Raw genomic sequence first — 22108 nt, forward strand, 5'->3', positions numbered from 1 at the left:
AGCCGAGCAGTATCAGTCAGATAAGTGCTGGTGCTCAACCTTTCAATGCTCTGGGTCAGCATCTTGGATTAATGACAGAGATCCCGGCTCCTCAAGACCATATGGGGTCTGTTTCTCCTCAACACCTCCACTCTACTCCTCTCAGCATCCGTTCCTCTGGGGGTCACAACCTCTCCCATCCCCATGTGTACACAGTGTCTGGGGAAAAGCACGATGAGAGGCTTTCAACAGAACAAGTGAGATGTATTTTCCCACCTGCTACCAAAAGAACACTCTTTATTTCTCAGAAATGGAAGATGTGGTCGACGTGCTCTTAAGTACCTGTTCCATGAATCAAGAAATCTCAAGAAATTCAAGACAGTACACATACTAATGGAAATCCCCTCAATATCCATTAAGAAATACACATGCTAGAAACAGGAAAATAACATAATTACCATCCGAGCTGCTCTTTATACCGTTTGCTTCTATTCAGCCGTGACCTGTGAACTGGGAGTTTACTGGGAGGACAGTACGGCCTGTGACTTTCAGCTCACAACAGACTTGAGCTGAAGGGCATAGGCCAGAAGAGCGGCCAAGGAGAAAGGACCCTTCACCCATATTCACCTACAGTATAACCACAGTAAATATAAAGCAGCAACTGCATCCAAAATCAATACCGCTGCAGGATAACAAGTAGGCAGTCAAAGCAGGAACTTCACTGCTGTGGCTGAGCAAATTTAGGTTGTTTGTTGTAGCCTCATGGGGACAGTACATTCTATTTTAAGTCATGTGCTTATATGATCATGAGCCAAGTCTTTATTCGTAGGCAAATTGTATAAGTAAAAAATAAATGAGCTAATGATGCAAATCAACCTGCCAGGGCAAGAAAATAATTAGATTTTTCAACTTCGTTTTTGTCTGGAATAACAAATTTCAATTGAAAATGGGTTGACCTGACAGCCGGATGGTTAGGACTCACACGCCCTAGGTTCGATTCCCAACGCGTCGGTACTCTCTCTCCCTGTTAGCTGCCTCTCTTTTTCGTTTGCACTATCCAATCAAAACATTATAGCAAAAAGTACAAGATAATAGTTCCATAACAGGGAAATTTGCTGTGTTTCAGCGGGAAAGATGAGAGTAAAGATAAAATGCAAAAGTTGAAAAGCAAACATGCTATATAAACATTGCACTGCAAGTAATGAAGGACTTATTTTCCCTTCACAAATTGAGCTCTGCTTCTACCTAATTAGAGTGACTTTAAGTCTCTACTCAACTTGTGTAGATTAAGCTATGCTCGACATGTGTGGGTGTGTTGTGGTCTTTTAAAGCCCAGTGGGGGGAAAGCAAAGGAAAAAAAACAAAAAACGTTCCTTCTTGGGTGATGCATGGCAGCAGGGGCAGCTGCAGGACTGACCCTGCCAAGGACAGAGAGCTTCCCATGCCTCTTCAATGCCCCAAAATGGGTCATTGAACAGCTAAATGGAGTCATTATGATGAGTAATTAAAAGAAAACTGCAGAAGAATCCCAAACTAGCCCTTTTCTCTTGGTTCCGTTGCTTTTTTTGTGTTTTCACCGGCCTTTGCAGAAAGACAGCTGCCTCGGGGCCACCTAAACTATCACCTCTTTCACTGGAATGCAAATAGCAGCCTTAGCGGCTAATTGAATGGCAATATCTATTGTCCTCTCATTTACTGTAAATCCAGCCATTTTGCAGATTTCCATTACAGATTGTTGGAGACCGACTTTCGCCCGTGCTCTTCCATCTGATACAGTATGTCATAAACTCTGAGTCATGGGGGAACCATACCACAGAATTGTTTCATTAAACCCGGAGCAGTAATATGAATACTGATTGTGCAGTACTCTGGCGCTCGTCTTCTGCACACATTAATATGCATGCAGGTAGGGAAATGGCAGCCTTGCTTCAGTGCATGCTATAGAAACAGAGAAAACAGAATCATTAAAGCACGGATGAAGCACGGGTACAAAGCGAGGAATCTTGTGTCATTTCTATTTTACTTACTGTAGTGAATACAAAACATTCATCTCTTTCTATTACCGAGCTTTTCTATCTCTCCTTTTTTTAACTTCCAATAAAAATGCATGAACATGTGCCCATGCAGCCTTCCCCTGAGCGGCGTGAGCAGCACATTCCAATGGTGGCGGGAGGAGGGTGGTTGGATTGATGTTTGATTAATGAAAGAAAATAATGAATTAGTGAAACTAACTTGGGCAAGACCGGGGACTGAAACAGAGGATTTTATTACCTTGTGCTTGTTAGATAAGGTTAATGAGGCTGCTGGATGTTGGGGAAGAGGAAAAAGAAGACGAAAGAAATGAGAAAGAACATTAATAAAATGTGGCTGGATTCATTTTGGTGACTTTGGTGCCAGAAGAGGCTTCTACTCTGAACAAGCAGCGTTTTATTACATGCCACGTTACGGCTGGCCTCAGTGGACTTGACTGGTCTGTGTTGTTGAGGTTCAGTGTGGAGTAATTAGTGGCCTCCGGTGGTGACGTTGTTCATGTTCTCAACAGAACACACCTCCCCCAACCCTTACCTTCCTACGGTGGCTAACAGGAAACATAGAAACGCAGAAGGTTTTTCTCCAGAGCCAATATGGCTGTGCAACATGGCGAACACTAAGGTAACAGGCCATTTTATTTTGGTCGCCTTCTAGATTCATCATATCTTCCTTACCGGTGGAAACCATTGTTTGCCTATTAGCTACTTAGCCAGTCGGCTGTTTTCTCCTTCCACTGTTTGCATTGGTCACTTTTGATGGATCACGATTATTGATTACAGTTTGCTTCACACCGTGAATACAACTTTAATACATAGCCTCATACATGGACATGATTTGTGCCTGAGTCACGTCAGATAAAATTTGATCAATAATGCTGGTGAGGACCACAACTCCCATTATCCAATGCGGCTTCATCCAACTAGGTCTTTTGTTGTTTTGTCCCCTAGCAGCCTAAGTTACATATTGCTAATTTAAATCCTTCAAACTGGACAAATAAATACTTGTCTTATCATGGTATATGAAAAGGTTAAGTGCTTTGTGCTATTTGTCTTGATAAAAAAACAGCTTGATCGAGAATGACATGTTAATATATATGTCGTTTTGTTTATTTTCCCCAGAGTTCAAGAGGAGAACTTAAAGAACATCTGTACAGCTGTAGGACACCAGGGATGATCTCTCTCGCTGGAGACTTCCACCCAGAGTACAGAGGTGAGTGCAGGTATTTATAATGGTCACACTGGTGGCAGCTCCACATAAGCAAACAGGACGGTAAGAGGATCACAGGGAATCCATTGCTAATCCACTGGTCAATACACAAGATAAGCACAGCACAGAGGCAAACACAAGTCACTCAAAGGACGTGTCAAACTGAGAGTAGAATATCAAGCTGGACATATGACACGTTCATGTTTTCCTGTTTCAACCTCTGCTTTTTTACACGAGTACCAGAACCTGAAGTGTTTAATGTAGGATGTATTCTAGGATGGATGCTTAAAGTTAAATTGGGTAATGTTGAATATATATTTAAAACATTTTGGAAGAAATGCTACAGTTAAATATCTACAAATACCAGCATTTTATTAGGTGTTACATTTTTAAATCTCCTTCCAAGACCTTTGACAGTAACAGATAATTATTTCAACAGCTTACAATAATAACAGGGAAAAGTTGCCATATACTGTAGGTGTATGTGCACTCTGAACCATTATTGCTAATTGCTCGGCTTTTCACAAGACATGTGGCCTTGAAATCTGAATCATCTCTGTCCCACTTTCCATGCATACATACTTTAATAGCCCCCACAACCCTTTCTTCTTAACCGACTCACCAGTGGCTGAACTAGTCTGTCATGTAAAGCACAGCAGATGGGCACTGGCCCATGGCTACATTAAGGCACATGTCATCTGATTCAACAGAAACCACATTGTTTTTCTAAATTTAACACTTTCCCTCTGACATTTATTCAACTGTAGCTGAAGGTGGACCCTGTAAAATACCAGGTTGAAAGATGCTAACCAGTAACATTTCTATTTCAGCTGAAATTCAATCTTTAGTCCATTATTTGCTAAATATGTTTACATAAAATTCCTTGCATGAAAAATAAATAAGATTTCCACTTATCTAATAGAAGCAGACATATCATCATATCATATAGTCTGTAAAATTTGGGAAGTTGATTTAACTAAAAGCTTACTTAAAAAATCTAGGAAACTAATTGCTTCAAAAAAGGTGAGTAAATACAGCTATTGGTTTTGAGTTATGATGACTTTATATCTACTTCTTGATTTCACTTAAACTATAGTAAATAATCAAATTAACTTTTAGATAAGTTTTACCTAAGCGGATAGTTTTTGTTTACTCAGTCTAAACAAATCTAAAATATATTCAGACTGGGTGAACATTTGAGCCTGGCTTCCATTGTCATCAATGAATCAGTAATTATTGGTAAGATTTCACAAAGTTTAGAATTAAAACGAGAAATTTGTCTCACAATAGCTCAATTTGCTACCAAAAAGCATCTAATACAATGGCCACTGTACCTACAATAAAGAATAGAACGGAAATAAGTGCCAAGTAATGTATAATGTCCTAGAGCAAAACTAGAACATTGTCTCAGAGTCACAATACCAAGACTGGATGGTTTCCGTACTGCTTTTTACTACTACTTTTCATCACTGTGCATCAAGTTAAAGTCCAGTTTATGGACTTGTTTAGTTTTAGTACCATACCCTCATTTCATGACTTAAATGGACAGGGACAAATACGTACACCAATGAAGTGTAAGTAGGCTTGTTACTTTTTACAGTGCATTTTACAACCCCCACGTTTGGGAGCGAAATGTTGTTCTCAGCATATCAGTCAAATATAAAAAAAAAACAGAAAACTTAACTTAATAAGAGCTTATTACTGGTTGGCTTAAGAAAGAAGAAGTGCTGGTGCAGTACACAATGATACGAGCGTGCAACCTTTTTCTTTATCTCTTTTTTATGAAATTTCTAACTCTTTAATATGTGGGTAATATATGCAGGCCAATGTTCCAGGGCCCATTAAACAAAAATAAAAGTACACCAAATGGAGACATACAATATTGAAGAGTGATAATTATGATTATAATCCACAAAGTTGTGTAGAAATAATGGACTTGTTTGAAAACTGGAGATAATGTATTCAGTGGCCCATGTATCATCATCTAAATCTGCTTAACAAGATCTTTCGATGTATGAGTTGATCAGCCAGAAAGCTCCTAAATGGAAATTGAATCTGCTGTTTTAATGTCATCACTGACCAGAGAAAACCTCTTTATTGTATTATTCATGTGTTTCTTTAAAAGGTTATTTTTTTTTTTTTAGCCCTTTGGCTTTTATGTTTATGTCATTTTCAGTGTTTTTCTTCCAAATGAGAGCAGCTGTTTGTGCCGTTTTCTATTGATACTAGAAGTTTGAGTGACAATGAGCCTTTGTGCATATTGTCATATAAGGAAAGGTATGTTTGGACAGACTTCAAACATTCAAACACTGTTGGAAACGTCAAATGAACAATCCAGAGCTGGATGAATGGCTTTGATTTAATCCATGCTGCTTTCAAGTGCGGCCAGAGGGATTTCTTTCGTCAAACCGTCCAGCAAAAGTCCTGCTTTGCCGAATCTTATGGTGTAAATAATAAACCGTAAATGTGCATAATGAATGCAATGAACAAACTTATCCAATCCACACAATTTATTGTCATCCTGAAACAGGTTTAGCAGCAGATTGAAGTGTGGTGCAGCTCAGTTTTAACCACTATCATTAAACTGAGGATATACTGCCGTTGCTACTGAGGATGAAGACTGTTGGTCCAGAGCAGGAGAGGGACCACAAAACTCCCAGTTTAATTATTTTATTTTAAAAGAGACTGTCCAGAGCAATATCCTTTTAGGGGACCTATATTTCCTCGTATCCCTGCAGAGCTATATGCCTTTACTTCACTGATTTGTACATGATGCACACTGTGCCCAACAGGAAATGTGAAAATCCTGGCAACAATATTTTATTGTATACGTGTTGTTCACAGCATCATGTGCCTCTAGTTGAGGGATTAAGTGTTTTGTTTTGCGTTTGTCTTTTCATCCTCTAGTTGCTTTAGTGTTTTCCCTAAAAAAAAACCTTGTGATACTTGGCATGGAACATATAATATCAAAATGTCATTGGTTACTGTAATGTTCATTCTCCCGTCCAGTTCATGACAGCATTACGCTTTAGCCCCATCAACCTATCTGGTGCCAGGTCCTCTATCAACCTGGATTCCTAATTGATGGCTCCACAGAAGAGTTATTTGAATGGATTACCGCAAAGAGCATCATGGATTAGCCTGAGTGAGCAAAGATCCCGTGGGAGCCTTAAATTGGTCACATGAAGTGATTATAAAACATCCGTATGGCTACCTATTATTGAGCACCCCCCCCCCCCCTTCATCAAAGCAATTTAACCCCTCCTCGTTGGCTCAGTGCATCAATATCACTCTGATCTGATCTACCTCATGTGCATGTTGGCTGCACTTGTGTTGGTCAGTGCAAACAGTGACCGAACAGTGCACATTATGATTTGACCAATGCCTCTGGGATTCGAACACAACTTGTTGTAAATACAGCATTGGTTTGTGTTGTTGCACGACTTAGTCACTAGGACGTCAGGCACACGGCAACTGCATAAAAAGACACTTTGCTCTTTGACATCGATGCAACATGCCACCCTCTCTGTCGCAGCAGAGTTCATGTTTAAAAGACTAAGTGGCCAGTTTACAGCTCATGATTCATGTTGATATCATTACTGGACACTACAGCACTCAATCAGGATAAAAGAAAATCTGACACGCAGTCCTGCCTCCTCGGTTTTTCTGCTGTTGGTCTACGCTGGTGTGTTTCCCAGATGCCACCTCATCCACTTGCCGTGCCTGGGCTGTCATCAGCGCTAATGTAGTGTAATTTTTCGGGATCACTTTAACCACTTTACGCTTCGTGAGTCCATTAATATTTTTGATGAGAACTACATCTATCAGAATTATGGCCAGTGAGGGATTAAAAGATTTTCCATGGGAAATATGGGAGGATCGATGTCTGACCATGCATTCAGTAAACATCCTGTGCATTCTGAGTTCATCAGTGTTAAAGCCTCAATATCTTAAACGGCAGTCATCCTAAATAAAAAAGTTTAGATGCTGGCATAATAAATTCAAACTGGCTTCACTTCCCTTTTGATTCTGGTCCCAGACCTGACGAGTGTATGTGTAAAAATAATAAATATTATTGCAGAACCAAACTTTTTTTGTCCTTTCGTTCTAACAAGATATGCATAAAGGTGTTGAAGTGATGACCCCTCCTCTTTATTTGAATGGGCTGGCGCATTTTAATGAAAGAAGCAAAATAAAGAAATAACCATAAAGCATTTTTATCTAGACAAATAATAATAAAAGGAATATTCCAAATGTTTTGTGGGTTATGCCTGAAGAAATACATATCGTATATTCATTTCAATAACCAATATGTAATTCATGAGCGAATAAAGTAAAGTGTTATTTCACACGATATTGCTAATGCACTTCAACTCATTTAAAAATATGTGATATGCCATTTCGGTAGCAGACTTTTTGAAGCCATCAGTTTCAAATCAGGTCTATATGGAATTCTCATAAAAGTGGTAGACGTCATAAAATGGTGAAAAGGAGAAAGGCAATTTCTTAAGAGTTTGAAAATCCAGAGCTACAAACTGGTTCCGTTAAAAAACTAAAAGCAGTCCACAGTGTGACCACAGAACATATACTGGAAAAGACTAAATAAGACTCAGTCAACAGAAGAGCAGTTCTTATAATATCATCTCCATTACTTTCCTGGAATTTTGTTAATAAAGGCGTGCACAGCCAACCCGGCGGGGACTCTGCAATGAGAAAGGCAATCATGTAGAAAATGAATGGAAGTCAAAGCAGTACTACGCGGTTTTGACAGACAGATGTCGGCCATTCATTACAGACTCTCTAATGATTTCTCTCCACATGGCTGATAAAACACTTTGGCACCTCCGCTCTGCATGACGGGGACTTTTCACAAATCATGACACCTCAATTCCTCCCTCTTTATTACGTGCCATTCATTCGGTCGCGCCGAGGAAGACAAAGCCCCGAGTATGGATGCGAATTTAGCTCGTCAGACTGAACCAATAATAACAAGTAGCGCCGGCATGTTTAATGCATTCGTTATTCTGAAAAAACACAGACTCGGGCATGATCTGCAGTGAGAAAAGAGAGGATAATTGAGGCTCAGGGTTTATCGCCCTTAGAGTAGGATTAAAACCTGAGGCCACTCACCTTTAAAGAAGGATCTTTGGCCATCTGCTTTTGTATTTCCTCTTGTCAAACTCTGTCCTTTAAGAGAAAATAAATCCTTTGAAATGTCTCAGTGTAGCGTTCACCTACTAATTTCTTTTGAGACTTTTTATAATGCACTGCGTTTCTACGCCTGCAACCTAGTATTAGATTTCTCATAGGTTATTAATATCATAACAAAAAAAGGCGGTAATTGAATCGCTATAGACGTATCACAAGCATGTGCAGATTTTCTGTGCCAATTAGGTAATTCTTGTGTGATTATAATAGAAAGATAAAAGTGGTGTGGGAAGTGTCTGGGGTGCATAAGCTTCTCATCGCACATTTACTCTAGATTATTACATTTTAAGAAGTTTTCTTTGGCTCTGAAAGATAACAGGATTTGCAGCATAGGTGACAACTGGGCAATCACGAAAAACAATTTGCAGGTTGTTTTTATTAGTTTTTAATCTCTCTGACGCACCTCCTCCTTCACAATGTTAATTCACCACGCTTTTTGCGGTCACTTTTTAATATAAGTAAACCATCATTATCTATAATTGTTTGGTTATTTCCATTTCACAGGAAGTAACCTCATTTCAGAAACATCTCAGGTTTGATTTATGTGTTTTACATCCCCACGGCGCTGCTTGATGCCTTCATCCCTTTGGAAGACGAAAATTGCATCTCAAATGGATTATAGATTAGTATCAGTGTCTGGCTGTCCAACTTGGGCGGTAATGTGTCAGGATTGTGGCACAGGCCCGGCGACAACAAAATATCACTCATCCTCTGGGTTTTTTTGAAAACCTGGCTGAAGGTGCAATTAATCCACAAAATGAACAGTAGATTAATGATAAAAGTAAACAAGTCAATAAAGTTTCATTCATCCATATCACAGACTGAGCTCCAGCAACAATCATCCGTACCCAAGTGACCTGTACAGAAGCTGAATTTACAGGTATAGGTGTATTTTACTGACTAAACTATTTAATATGTTGCTTTAATTGCCTCATTCCTCTCAATTGCAGAAGGTGGAATAATGTGCACTATAATTGATTAAATAAATACATTTAAATTGTTAAATCTTTTTAAACTGGAATGTTACTCATTAGAGTCCACATCTCCGGCAAGGCCCACCAGTCCCTTTATGAAACCACATTTAAATTCACTACATCCAGAATTAATGTGAATTTGCACCAAATGACACACACTTAAAAAAAAAACACCATCATTGTATACGGTCTTCCTTGGGTAATGCCTCATCATTGCACAACATTTCATTGAAATCAATGGGTTCATTTTATACTAACTAACAAACCAACACAGAGGAAATCATGGCATCTTTGGCCGAAGTAATGATAACATTTGAAACAGGCTTAAAGTCTGTGTACAACCATTCATTATTATTTCATGTCATTTCACGTTTCAATACATTTCATATGTTGTGCATGTGTAACAGTTATATATTTCTACCTCGATGTTTATCCCATTTCATGGAGATACTGTTACTTATGATAACGTTGATCTAACTTATTATATGGTTCCCTTGCTTTTACTTTTACAGTCCCCCCCAAATGTGCACATTTTATCAAATCAAGCGCTAACTTAAAGCACAGTGAAACCCGAATAAATGTGTCATAAAGGCTGAAATCAGTTATTTCAACAAAGCATGGCGAAATGATTAATCACATCACAAACGGCACATGTCCACCATGTGACATATCGTGTCATATGACCTTTTCTTCTATGTTGTACAATGGTAATTGCCTCTGGCTCATTTCCTTAGTGGGTTATGACACAGATGACATTTATTGACAAGCCACCCCCGTGTGCAGGTACTTTACAGTAAGTGTGTGAAAGGCAGTAGATGTGGATGAGGAGCATCTGTGAAAGAGAGGCTGTTGTTTTCCTGAGAAGTTTTTGTAATGTCTGTGGTGGACGGTGCTATTAAAACCCTCATTTAAGTGTTTCTTAAAAAGGAAACCTATTCTGATAAATGACCTGCCAAAGAGGAGGCATGTGATGAAGACGAGGTCCGAATCACGTGTGAAAGCTGTTCGAGCACTGGACTGTGTGACTTCTTTCCCACTGATTAATATGAGGACTGACTACAGTATTCCTCCTATAAGCTAAGGAAAAGATTCCTGTGTTTCCCATGTGCGACTGTGGAAGTAAATTCAAAAGGACAACAGCAATAAAAATGCAAATTCTGGCCGATGCCATCCCGGCAGTTTATGTCCGTTTATCTCCACTGATGTCCATCAGCATTTCAAAGCCATTATTTGTAGCATCCTCAAAGCTAACTGGGATAGAAGTCCTCCCAGTGGTCTACCTGTCATCTCACGCACTGAGGACACATTTCATTCCTTTGATAGTCGAAGAACGATTCCTCTGTTGCATCCCCCCCTTGTTGAGCCGGAGGAAATTTGTCCTGTCAGAAACAATAACTATCCTTTCCAGGCAGAGACATTTGATTTCTCAACGTTACCGTCGTGCAAGGTAGTTGTTTCCATTTACCTTTCCCCGTTTCCTTTTTATTCTTGTGATTCTCATAGATTGATCAAATGTATTCATCAGGAAAGTCAAGACTTCTTCAACATCTTGGCTAACAACAATTGATTTTCTCTCCTGTCACTTTGATCCCTTTAGGTGGAATCTATACAAAAACACTCTTTTGTATACCAGACTGACTTGCAACTGGAATATGTTGCTACTGCTGCTCATTTCTAATACCAGTGACCACCACAATCTTAAATCCAACCACACCAATGGACGGATCAATAAACAGGCTTTCTATAGGGGGTCAAGGGTCTCAGGGTGCAGCTCCATGGCTACAGTCTACAATCGTGTTGTTTTCTGTCCCTCAACGATACTCAAACCAGTGTTGACCCGTGTATAGGGGGTTAATGGGATAATTCACCAAGAAATGAAAATTGTGTGTTTGAGAATCGACAAAATACTTTTGGAAATTCAGGGGTAAACAGGGGAGTTGCAGGTAAATCCAATACAATTGAAGACATTAGTGAACTATCTTAACAAGTAAAAAAAAAAAAAAATGCATGCCTCCATACTGCTTGTGTGGTGTCATACGATTGTACGGAAGCCGCCACATAAAAATTTGACTCAAACAAGGTCATTTCCAAAAAATGTAAAGCCTTAAAGAACGTAAAACATTTCCTGGATCCAGTTCCTGACCGGGATCCTAATCAAAATTGAATGGCTTCGTCTATGATCTTTTCCGCTTACTAACACCAAGTTCCATGGTCACCTGCTGAGTAATGTTTTACGTAATTTTGCACACAAACAAACAGGGGAGAACATATCATCCCCATTATGGTAATTCAATCTGCAAGATGGCGGGAAAGAAGAAACCAGCCAAGACTCAAATTAACTTACAAGAGATAGAAAGAAAGAAAGATGCATAAAATTACCAATAAAGGATAAAGAAATGACAGCAGAAAGAGACCAAGCTATTACAAAATATGCAAAATGGCAACAGAGACATGCAAAGACACAGTCTCACAACATATTTTAAAAAGGTTCCTGCGGATCCACATCTCCCCATATTTCCACCACAGTCTAAAGACAAGGGGAGATTTGGCAAACAAGCCACAAAGAGACACACAATAAGCAACAACCCGGACCTTCATGTAACATTTACAGACCGTTAGTGCTTTTAACCACTGTTGTTGCTGAACACCATTCATTTTGTGGCTGTGGCTATGCGCTGGAAGCTAAAAAACACACCACCCACAACCCCAGTCTTCACCTCCCTTTTATTGGTAACTGTCAACTATTTTCAGCAGCTGGAAAAAGTGTTTACCTCCATTGATATTGTATGACACACCAGGCATTTGAACAGGCTGCTCTGTTTGTTAGATCAAGATCGGGGTATTTGTTTTGCGAGACATGAGGACACTGCTGTTCTGAAATGAGAATACTAATTAATTAACATCAAAATCATTGCGATGAATCACACAACGATATACAGCACACTTGGCCAAGGTGCCATTAGGGGGAATTAAACTAGCTGGAATTATTCAGACAGCTATATTTCCTGTTAGTTTAGCTCCTCTGAAAATGTACAGTTGGATTTACTACCCAGAGCCTAAATTTGTAGGCACAGTTTATTGAGCTCTGCGGTTTTATCAGTTAAATCGTGTCAAATATTGAGCTTACTCGTGATGGAAATGTATGTGTTTCTGAAGTCAGAACTTTTCCAATTAGTAAACTCTACAGCTCCTAGAGTGGATTGTGTTGAGTCAGATTGCATCAATTTATAGTGTTAAGTTTCTGTTACCGTCAAAAACATTTTGGACCAGGAAAGAAAAATCAAACAATGAGGAAAACGTAAAACAGGGCAACAGCAACCTCATTCTCTCAATGATCTTTTTAATTACATCAATATAATACAAAATAAAACTGATAAACAGAAAACAGTTATTTGTACAATTGGACACAGTGAAGACATTTTCCTCAACAGCAGCTTCCCATTGTTAAGAAAGGAGTCTGTGTGTGTCGCTGTGGTATTTTATGGATGTCAATGAATGTTTCACACACATTCAAACAACATGCAGAGATAAACTGAAAATAGGACGCAGTTAGGCCATGGAGAGTTTTCAGTGCAAGTGGAGATGGAGTAATTTGTGGCGGATGTTCAAACGAATGTGACGATCCATCTGTCACAATAGGCAGACAATATAAAACATCTGCAAACAGCAACATTGTCTTCAACCATGTCTTCATCACCATTTAGCTGAATACTACAGTCTCTTCCTGTATTAGCATTTTGGTACTTTATGGGAATGCAGTGCCTCTGCAGTGTGTCTCTGATTTCAGTCACTGTCGCTGCTGATTTTTGTTCCAGAGCATCAAATGAGCGATGGCATTCTACCAAAGTAAAAAAATGCACACATATGCAAATAAAAGATGAAACGTTGACGCGAGTGTCCTTAATCTGAGTACGAAGGTAACATTCCCCAAAGCTAAACAGACTTTTCAAGATGTAGATTTATTTGATTGAACTCGTCCCACAGCCCTCTGTGCGGAGTGTCAAGTGATAATGTCCTCTCCCGAAATGTGTCAGGCCCCGACAGATCGAAACATCCAGCAAGGGGAATGGCTGCTCTTGTTTGCAGCTCGTCAATCAGAAAACCGAGGCAAGTTGAGCCGTCAGGCATGGTCCTGCAGTCCGGCATAATTGAATTAGCTCCTGTCACTCTGTGAAGGTTAATTGGTGAGGAAACCTTGGCCGAGCAACGTGGGGATAATTGACAAAGATAAGGATAGATGTCTTATCTCGGACTTTGTCAGCACATGTGAGCTTTGTAATTTCTCATTTATCTCCAAACATATGGGATATTAATGAATGCGTAAACGTGACCGAGCAGCTCAATAGAACCCGACCCATGAATAGTGAGTCGCAGTCATAAGTTGCTGTCGTGTTTTGGGCTGCACAATTGCTCCCACTTTAGCTCAACATGTCATGAGTCAGCAGCAGGGGACATTGCGGGCAGACTCTTTTGCTCGGAGGGCAAAAAAAACAACCTGTGCCGAGTTGATGGTCAGTTGATGGCCTGGAAAATTGCATTTAAACCTTCAGGTGTTATTCCAAGTTGTATCTCATTCTGAAACGCACAGAATTAAATTAAACTCTTCTTTTCCCCTCGTGCTTTGAAAAATCCTCTCTGTAGCTCAGTTGCTGTGTCATGCCCGGTTCAGTGTGCATCCTGTCGAGCTGAACCGTTATGATTTTGTTATAGAATAGTGTATTTTCGATGTTTACTGCACGACGATGAGCATTAATGTTGAGCAAGAAGCTGTATAGGGCTGAGTAGGATGCAACTTTCTGCTTACTGTTGTGTGGGGCTCAATTAATTCCGCCCCAGCATTTCACCGATGCATCTGTTACCATCAGCGCTGTTTGATTCCTTGCCATTCTCCATAGCTTATCATCTTTATAAGAGGTGTCACCCAAACGAGAGCTTTTAGTTTGTAATGAGATTTTTTGTTCTCGCCTAAGCTTCGAGCCGCACTAGGTCATGAGCCTGCTGAAGGACTCGGGATACACCGAAGAACAATAGAGTGAGATATTGGGAATTTACACGAGATGGCAGGGCAGTAAGTCATTTAAAGTTTTACAAAGTATGACACCTGTGTGGAATACCAAGTAGCGAGTGGGGCTGAATGCAACTGTGGACTATGACAAGAGGCAGCTTTAAAAATTCAAACCTTTGCACTCCATGGCCTTAATTATCTCAAATGCATCTGTTGTTTGACATTTAACACAAATGCGTCATCAGCATTAACTGAAATCAACCCACACTTTGGCAACACTTATTATCCTGATGCTAATTTGCAGCTAATTAGGGTGGGCCTGCGCTAACTGGCAGCAGTAAGTCCTTATTTGTCCTTATCAACCTCTGCAAAACAGAGATGTGAGATTACAGAGCAAAGACACCAAAATGAAGGTTTATATATTTTATTTTACAGATGTATTTGTTTATCAGCTTTTTATATTTTTAGAGCTGCAACCATTAGGCTATAAATTGTATAATCAATTAGCTTAGACAATCAAAAGAAGATGTATAGTGAAAAAAAAATTGTATTCCTAAAAATCTAAAGATTCTCTAAGATTTGCTGTTTCCTCGTATTAACATCAGTGAATAGTCTTCACATAACACATTTAATAAATTGCAACACGCGAGGTGGTCACAGAGGAAACTACAGAGATAAACGATAGATCACAATTCAGTGTTTATGGCCCCTGATCCTTGTACCTTGAATAACGACACGTTGTGGTCGTCATTGTGTAGGAATGTTGTAATTATTATTTAGACATATGATAATGAAGAAAAACTAAATAAATGTGAGAATATTTGGCTGCTTATAATATGTGTAGGACCCTTGTTGCACATTAAGACAAGTAGTAAAAACGTTCCTAACACTAGAGGAAACATAGTAAGGAAAATGTTTACGTACAGTGTGTTGCATTAACAACCAACAGCGGGTATAACTAAAAGCAATATAGCCAACCTTCTAGCTAATATGTTTTGTTAAAGTGTAAGGAATCTGCTGTTAAAGGAGTATTTTTGTTTTTTCAAATTGATCTGTAGCTCATTTATTATCAACAGCTCTTCACATATTGTTATGAGTCCAAACCCAGGAGCTATCAACAGATTTTGACTTTATTTCAGCCTCAGGAGGTAAAATTGAGAAACATGTGATGATAGCTTCCCGAGGCTTTGAATAAAGAAGTGACACAATTGTTGAGGCAGTCGTTAGGTTGGGATGAAAGGCTTTGTGTAGAAAAGCAAATATGCATTAAGGTAGTACAGTTAGGAGTTAGGTTAAAAATTATATTTGCTGAATTCTCATCCACACAAAAAGACATACAAAGTGCCAAACTTTAACCAAATTATGTATGACATTAATACCTTTCTATATAACCCAAGCATATGTGCCCTCGTCCTCCCCCTCTCAAAAGTAATTCAGTACCTCAATGAGCACAATGTTTTCCAGCCCCAAGAGAAGAAGATTTCATCTCAATTGATTCTTCACTTCTGGCTTCCCATCTTTACTTTTTTCATTCTTGCTAGCAAGAAGCGCATGCATTTTCAATGACATCAAATAAAGGGCAGTCATTGGTATGGATGAGGAGGCTCCTCAGAGATTGAGGCACCTTCACCGCCACAAAGCACCAGATAGGAAGCAGGTGCTGAAACAACAAAAAGTACGGCCTCAAACTGTAAATACAGATCCATTGAAACCCGGCTTTTGTAGCCACTAGGAGGAAGAACAGATAAAAAAATATTCGTTTAGTATGCACGGTGAAATTGTCTGGACCGACAAGGTGACGAACAAAGGGGGAACGAGAGGCAGAGAGAGCCAGAGAGGATGGTGTGTTGCAGTCAGGTGGCTGTGCACACTGCATACTACGGGTCTTTGTGGGGATGGAGACATACTCAGTTCAAGATCTTTTATTATTTTTCCTCAGTGTGATGGTCCGGAGCTGCTGTCAGGGTTCGCCCTGAAGCACTGGCTCTTGTGGTGGAGCAGCACTCCCGAGGCTTTGTGTGAGAGTGGACAACTCTCCTGTTTCGCATATAAAGGCTCCAGCGAGGCACAGAGAGCCACTGCAGCCCAACGGTTTCTCTCAAAGTGCTGCCCAGCCTGTCACTAGCACTGCAGCACCTACTTCAAACCTCGCCTCAGCATCTGACCTCCTGTCTGATTTCCCACCAGATGGCTCTAAAACAATCAGAACCTCCAATTGTGTTGATTACATGCGGCCAAACTAGAACAACCAAGATGTAGTTAGTCTCTTCCAACCAGTCAAGTTGCAGTGCACATCCATGGCTGTCCATAGATGTTTATACACAATCATCCACAGTACATATAGTGAAGACTTGGAATCTAATTACAAAACATATTTTTACACTATTAAAATAGCACCGTGAATTTAACTTTTGATATTTTGGACATAAAATGTAATTGTTTTATTCTATTAGATATTTAAATGCTATTTTATAATAATTAATGCAATAATTCTCGATTTATAGCCACATTGACTTTGGCGTAGCTTAATTCCTGCAGGTCACTTTAACAGTTTCAGAAATAAAAGCTTCGAACAGCATCACCTCCGGCCAAGCAAGCAGTCAAAGCAGACATGTCTGGAACAAGCACTGTACTAGTGATTGTAATCCTTCATATTTACAGCCACGTTTGTAACCTTTTCCTGCCTCCGCACCGATCACAGCTGTGGCCGGAGGGAATTGTTTTTTTTATATACACTTTGGTACCTATGTATGTCCCGCTCTCCTGAACATGATATCTCAGGAAGCACCTTGAGGGAAATTTCTTTAAACCTGCAACAAGTGTCACCTTGCAGTAGGTGAGCTGATTGAAGTGATGACATATGAATCCAAAAATCTAATTTCTGGAAAACAAAAAGAGAAAAAATCTGCCAATTATTTAGCCATTGCTCATGAACAGAACAGAAGATTGCATATATTCCAGATTTGGTCGGCTCGTAAATGGATGACACATTTTTGGCGCCCACATTTAAACCATGTATAGATCTTCAGTGTCATCTGGTTGAAGATGTGTGTGTGTAGCAACAAACAAATTTAAGCACAATTTGTTGTTTTGCCCCTCAATTTATTGATATTCTGATTATTATTTATTTGTAATAATTAATTGTCTTAAGTTGTTTGTCTCAATGAACTTATCCACTTATTTGCAGCAGATCAAGAACAATACATCTTAAAGTCAGTTAGTGATGAACTTAAAATACTTAAATCACTAGATACTGTTTATTACACAGTTCATCACAAGCATGATTGAAAACTGTACCTTGTGGACAGATGTATTCAACCGTGAGTCGGTCAAACTAAAAAAAGGAAAGAAAAGAGAAGGGGGAAAAAGGAGCCAATGGTTTACTAAGTGAAGTATGACGGGGCCCCAAGCAAGTGGAACAGAAATTTACGAGCGTGTTTTTGAATCCCTTTTCAAAAGCAGGGTTTCAATAGGTTATCCACAGACCAGCACAGGAAAAAGAAAAAGCCTTCATTACCCAGCGCATAAAGTCTAAATGGAAAAGAGACTGTGGAATGGCTGCCCGTGTCTGATAGGGGAATAGACTCGGCTCTGATGCCTTGGGTGTTCTGGCCTGCTGCACTTAGGGCTAGCGCTGGACCTTACATATTAATGCCATTATGGAAAGTGTGTGTGTGGTGGCCAACAGACCTCAGCTCTCAGGAGGCGACGCAAGCTGCTCGCTTCTTTAGGCCCGATTGAAGGTTTGACCAAACAATATGGTGTGATTTGCATAAAACTAAGGCTCTGAAAATCAATTTCACTGTAGGAGCGCTTTGTTTTTCCCTTAACAATTTACGACTCTTTACGGCCATTTGTCGGCACACGCCGTGGATTTAATGGGACGCTACAGTTGCAGGAGTTAAGGTGCAGTTTTCGAATGTTAACTCTGGAAAAGATACAGTATCACGAATCAGTGTGAGCGTTCCTTGTGTTTCTGTGTTTACTCTAACAAAGGGAAGTCATCTGGCTGTAATTTATGCATGGGTTTCAGTGGTGAGCCAGTGAATCAGTCGGAGGAGTGAGTCACTGTGGGCAAACAAAACACAGCCAATGCATTCTAAATGAGTGGAGACTTCTCTTTTACTTAAACCTCCATTTAGCCGCTAAAGGCTCTGGTACCATGTGCCACGCTGTGAGCAAGCGGAGGTCGGGTCAGATGAGCTCAGTTTCTGCCATGCAGTATTTGCGATAAAGGTCAGAGACTGGGGAATAATAACAAGACACCGTTTTTCTTTAAGAGATCTCTTGCCTTGCCCGACATTCTGCAGAGCGGTATTTTTCATATTCATTTCATGGAACATTTGATTTGGAACCTCTTTCCTCCTACGGGCCTTGAGAGTGTTCTTTTCTTCTCCGCTCCTCCGCCGCTGCTCTTTTGTCATCATGAAGGTGGTGTTGTAATGGCAGCCTTTGGCATTCTGTAGCAGGGTGCGCCGCCACAGCATTTATTCCTGCTCTTTATCTAGACTTGAATAGCTGACCAACGCTTTTACTTGATCACCCCATCCCAGATGCAGTTAACGTCTATGAACTGTGTCAACCCAGGAAAGGCACAATTAAGAACGGTTTCAATGCAGCAAAATTGCCCTTTGTGTGTGTGCTATGCTGCCTTTTTTGCACGTTTCATTGACTCTCAGCTCATAGGGTACGTATATAAATATACAGATGGGAGAGGCGGTGGACTAGTGGCAGAAACTTGGACTATTGGCAGAAAAGGTCTCTGGTTCGTCACTGGTTCGACTCCACGGAGAAACAACAAAAAGATGAACCTGGATTGATCTGTCCAAAAATCCAAGAGGATTCTCCCTACCCTGTCTAGTGCCCCTGAGCAAGGCACCTTACTCCCCCAACATCTGCTCCCTGAGCGCTGTACATGGTCGCTCACTGCTCTGTGTGTCCTGCACCAGATGGGTCAAAAGCAGAGGTTAAATTTCCCTACCTGCATGAGTGTGCCTGTGCATGTCTGTGCATGTGTTTGGGACAAATGAATGTATCTTAATATTGTTATAGTTGCACAGATCAGCAAAAGGGCCTGCCCTCATTTGTCGGTTTTTCCAGATTCATATTGACAATGAAATATTAATGCCAACCGCCACCAGACAAAATATCCAAGTTTATTGAAAATGGACACTGCAGCCACTGCGTAGCGAACGGGCATGCTGTCGTATGCATTTGGTAGAGAGTGGAAATGGAAAAGAGGAAACATCGAATTCACATATAATCTCACCCTCTAGGCTCAACTCAAATCTTTGAGAAACATTCAAGGCCTCAGATTATCTCACCAATGTTCCAGTGTATCAGTTTATCAGCAGACAGTGCAGCGCTTACTGCTGGCATGGTTCAGAACTGGAATGTTTTTTGCCAGATAACATGCAAATGAATCATTCTCTCTTAGCTATTATTATTATTATTATTATTCTGTTAGAGATTTTACGCTGTGTTATTGTGACGAAGGCAGCTCTTATGTCCTGTAGATGTATTGGAAACGTGTTAAGAAATATTGAATGTGGAGAACACAATGATTTGTGCCGGCTCATTTAATAGTGTCAACTCACTGCAAGGAGAGTTTTATGATTGAACACAAATTGGGGGGGAGACCTTAAACATTCACCCCAGTTTGTCCTGAGGAGAAGAAAAGAGAAAAGTACAGGTTAGGAGGTGAAGGAAACCAGACTCTGTCAATAAATGTTTTAAAAATGTTTTAAACCATTTCCTTAATTTTTAAATAGTCAAACTTATGAGTATTATATGATACTCATAGTTTATGTGACACAATCTTACATGCACATTTTTGGGGGCACTGAATGTTTGTTGCCAATATTTACATTTTGACTGCTGCTGTATCTTTGATATAACTTATTCACAACAGCAAATCATACCTGAATTAACTTGTTTTACTTCATAGTCAGTAAACATGTTTAATGAATGTAATCAATCTGAAATCTCATTATTTTAACTGACAACATATATCTTTTGTTTTCCCCAAAAAAGATCTGCTTGTTAAACCTAAAGAATGATTAACTACTTTCATGGTTGTATTAAAGCCCTTGCAACAACTTGTTTATGGTAATATAAACACTCTGGGCTTAGTCACTAATTTAGGCTTCCTTTGGCAGCATTTAAATCACATGACATTTTAACCCCAATCTTTCCCTTTCTCAAACCACAGCGCACTCAGGATGCAAACGATTGTCTTTGGTGTCAAAGTCGTGAGCTTTGAAGTGCTGCTACACCGGACACTAGGGGACTAACTAAAAAGATGATAAAATAATTTTGAGAAAGTATAAGCAAAAACACAGGATCATTGAGTGACGACGTAAATGACATTTGCATCTCCAGCTGTATGTATGATGAGCAGGCCCACAACACTAGTTTTATGTAACGTATTTACAAAAGGTCAAATGACAGCAGGAATGGTCTTCAGGTCCGCAATGGTAGATGGGGTTTCAACTTGAAGTCTATTCTCTCTGCCATGAATTGTCACATTGAATCTGTTTTAACAGTGCTATTACCTCTTTTGTGTAGGGACATGTCCTCTAACACAAAAGTCCCCTCACACCCCCTGTGTCTCCACATGGCATATAATCCGGTCCCATGTCTGATTAGCTGATCATCTAAAAGACAACAGAAATACCTGTGGTTAAAGTTTCACCATTTAATATGTCCTCAGTATCTTCATTTTGATCAGTGTTTCCATTTCTAAATTAACTTATTAAAAGCTATCTTCATTTATCTATGTAATCCTTTCTCATTCATCACAGTATAAACATCCCCATGCTGCCTGTTAAATTGCATTTCTCGTGTAGTCACCGAGAGTAAAACGTACTCCTCTACAAATTATATTTAGATTAACTTAATCAGCCACACAGTATCCTTAATAAAGAATACAAAGCTAGTATTGTTTTTACGTTAAATCATTTTAAACTAATATTTACACTACAAATATATGATCGCAATCACAACCTGACACATTCAAACATAAGGTTGATTGACCGACGCACACAGTTTAGCTGGTTTTCATATGATTTGTCATGTGGACTGTAGAGCTGTGATTTACACTCTGCTTCATGGTCATCCATATTGATAACAGTCTCACTCAAAACTTAGTTGATATCATATTTGTAAAAACAGGGGCCAAATTAACTTATTCATTAACGTTTAATAAAAATAATTTGATCCGTCATTTAGCAGCCAGTTTATGACTTTTCTCTACTTGTGCCATAGTTACAGTTTTTGACCTTATACTATGACTGTCACATGGATACCACAGATTGGATTAACAGTTTAATCTTACTGTTAGAAACTGCATGAAAAGCAAAACCACATGGAGCTTCTGAGGATATCAAATGTGGTATTAAAGACACAAGATTAACTTGAAGTGGCAAAAAATAATGAAAGTTATAATTTAGAGATTTTCTTTCCACTTTCTTCTGCAGTTCACAGAGCCTTTTTTTTCTATTTTGTCGACATGGCTCATCTCCCCTTTCCAAACAACTATAATTTAATTTGGTACGTTCCGGTAATCAGACCTTCAACACAAGTTCTGTCTTTTCTCTTGTATAATCCAGCGCTCAAAATTATTTTAAATTTATTCATAAAGGTTTTCAGAAGAAATACCCTCAATACATTGATCCGGAGTGTAATTTCATGTGGTGCTGCATAA

The 22108-nt window shown here is 39.5% G+C and overlaps 1 protein-coding gene across 1 annotated transcript in view; it reads left to right on the forward strand.

Annotated features, from left to right (window-relative positions):
- Window positions 1–22108, forward strand: part of elfn1a (extracellular leucine-rich repeat and fibronectin type III domain containing 1a) — a 66426-nt gene that overhangs the window by 38552 nt on the left and 5766 nt on the right. The window contains exon 2 of the mRNA XM_062407203.1: window positions 3129–3219. The gene's annotated coding sequence lies outside the window, so the exon portion shown is untranslated. The remainder of the gene's footprint in view (window positions 1–3128; window positions 3220–22108) is intronic.

Source organism: Platichthys flesus, chromosome 16 (genome assembly GCF_949316205.1).
Source record: "Platichthys flesus chromosome 16, fPlaFle2.1, whole genome shotgun sequence".
Taxonomy (NCBI): Eukaryota; Metazoa; Chordata; class Actinopteri; order Pleuronectiformes; family Pleuronectidae; genus Platichthys; species Platichthys flesus.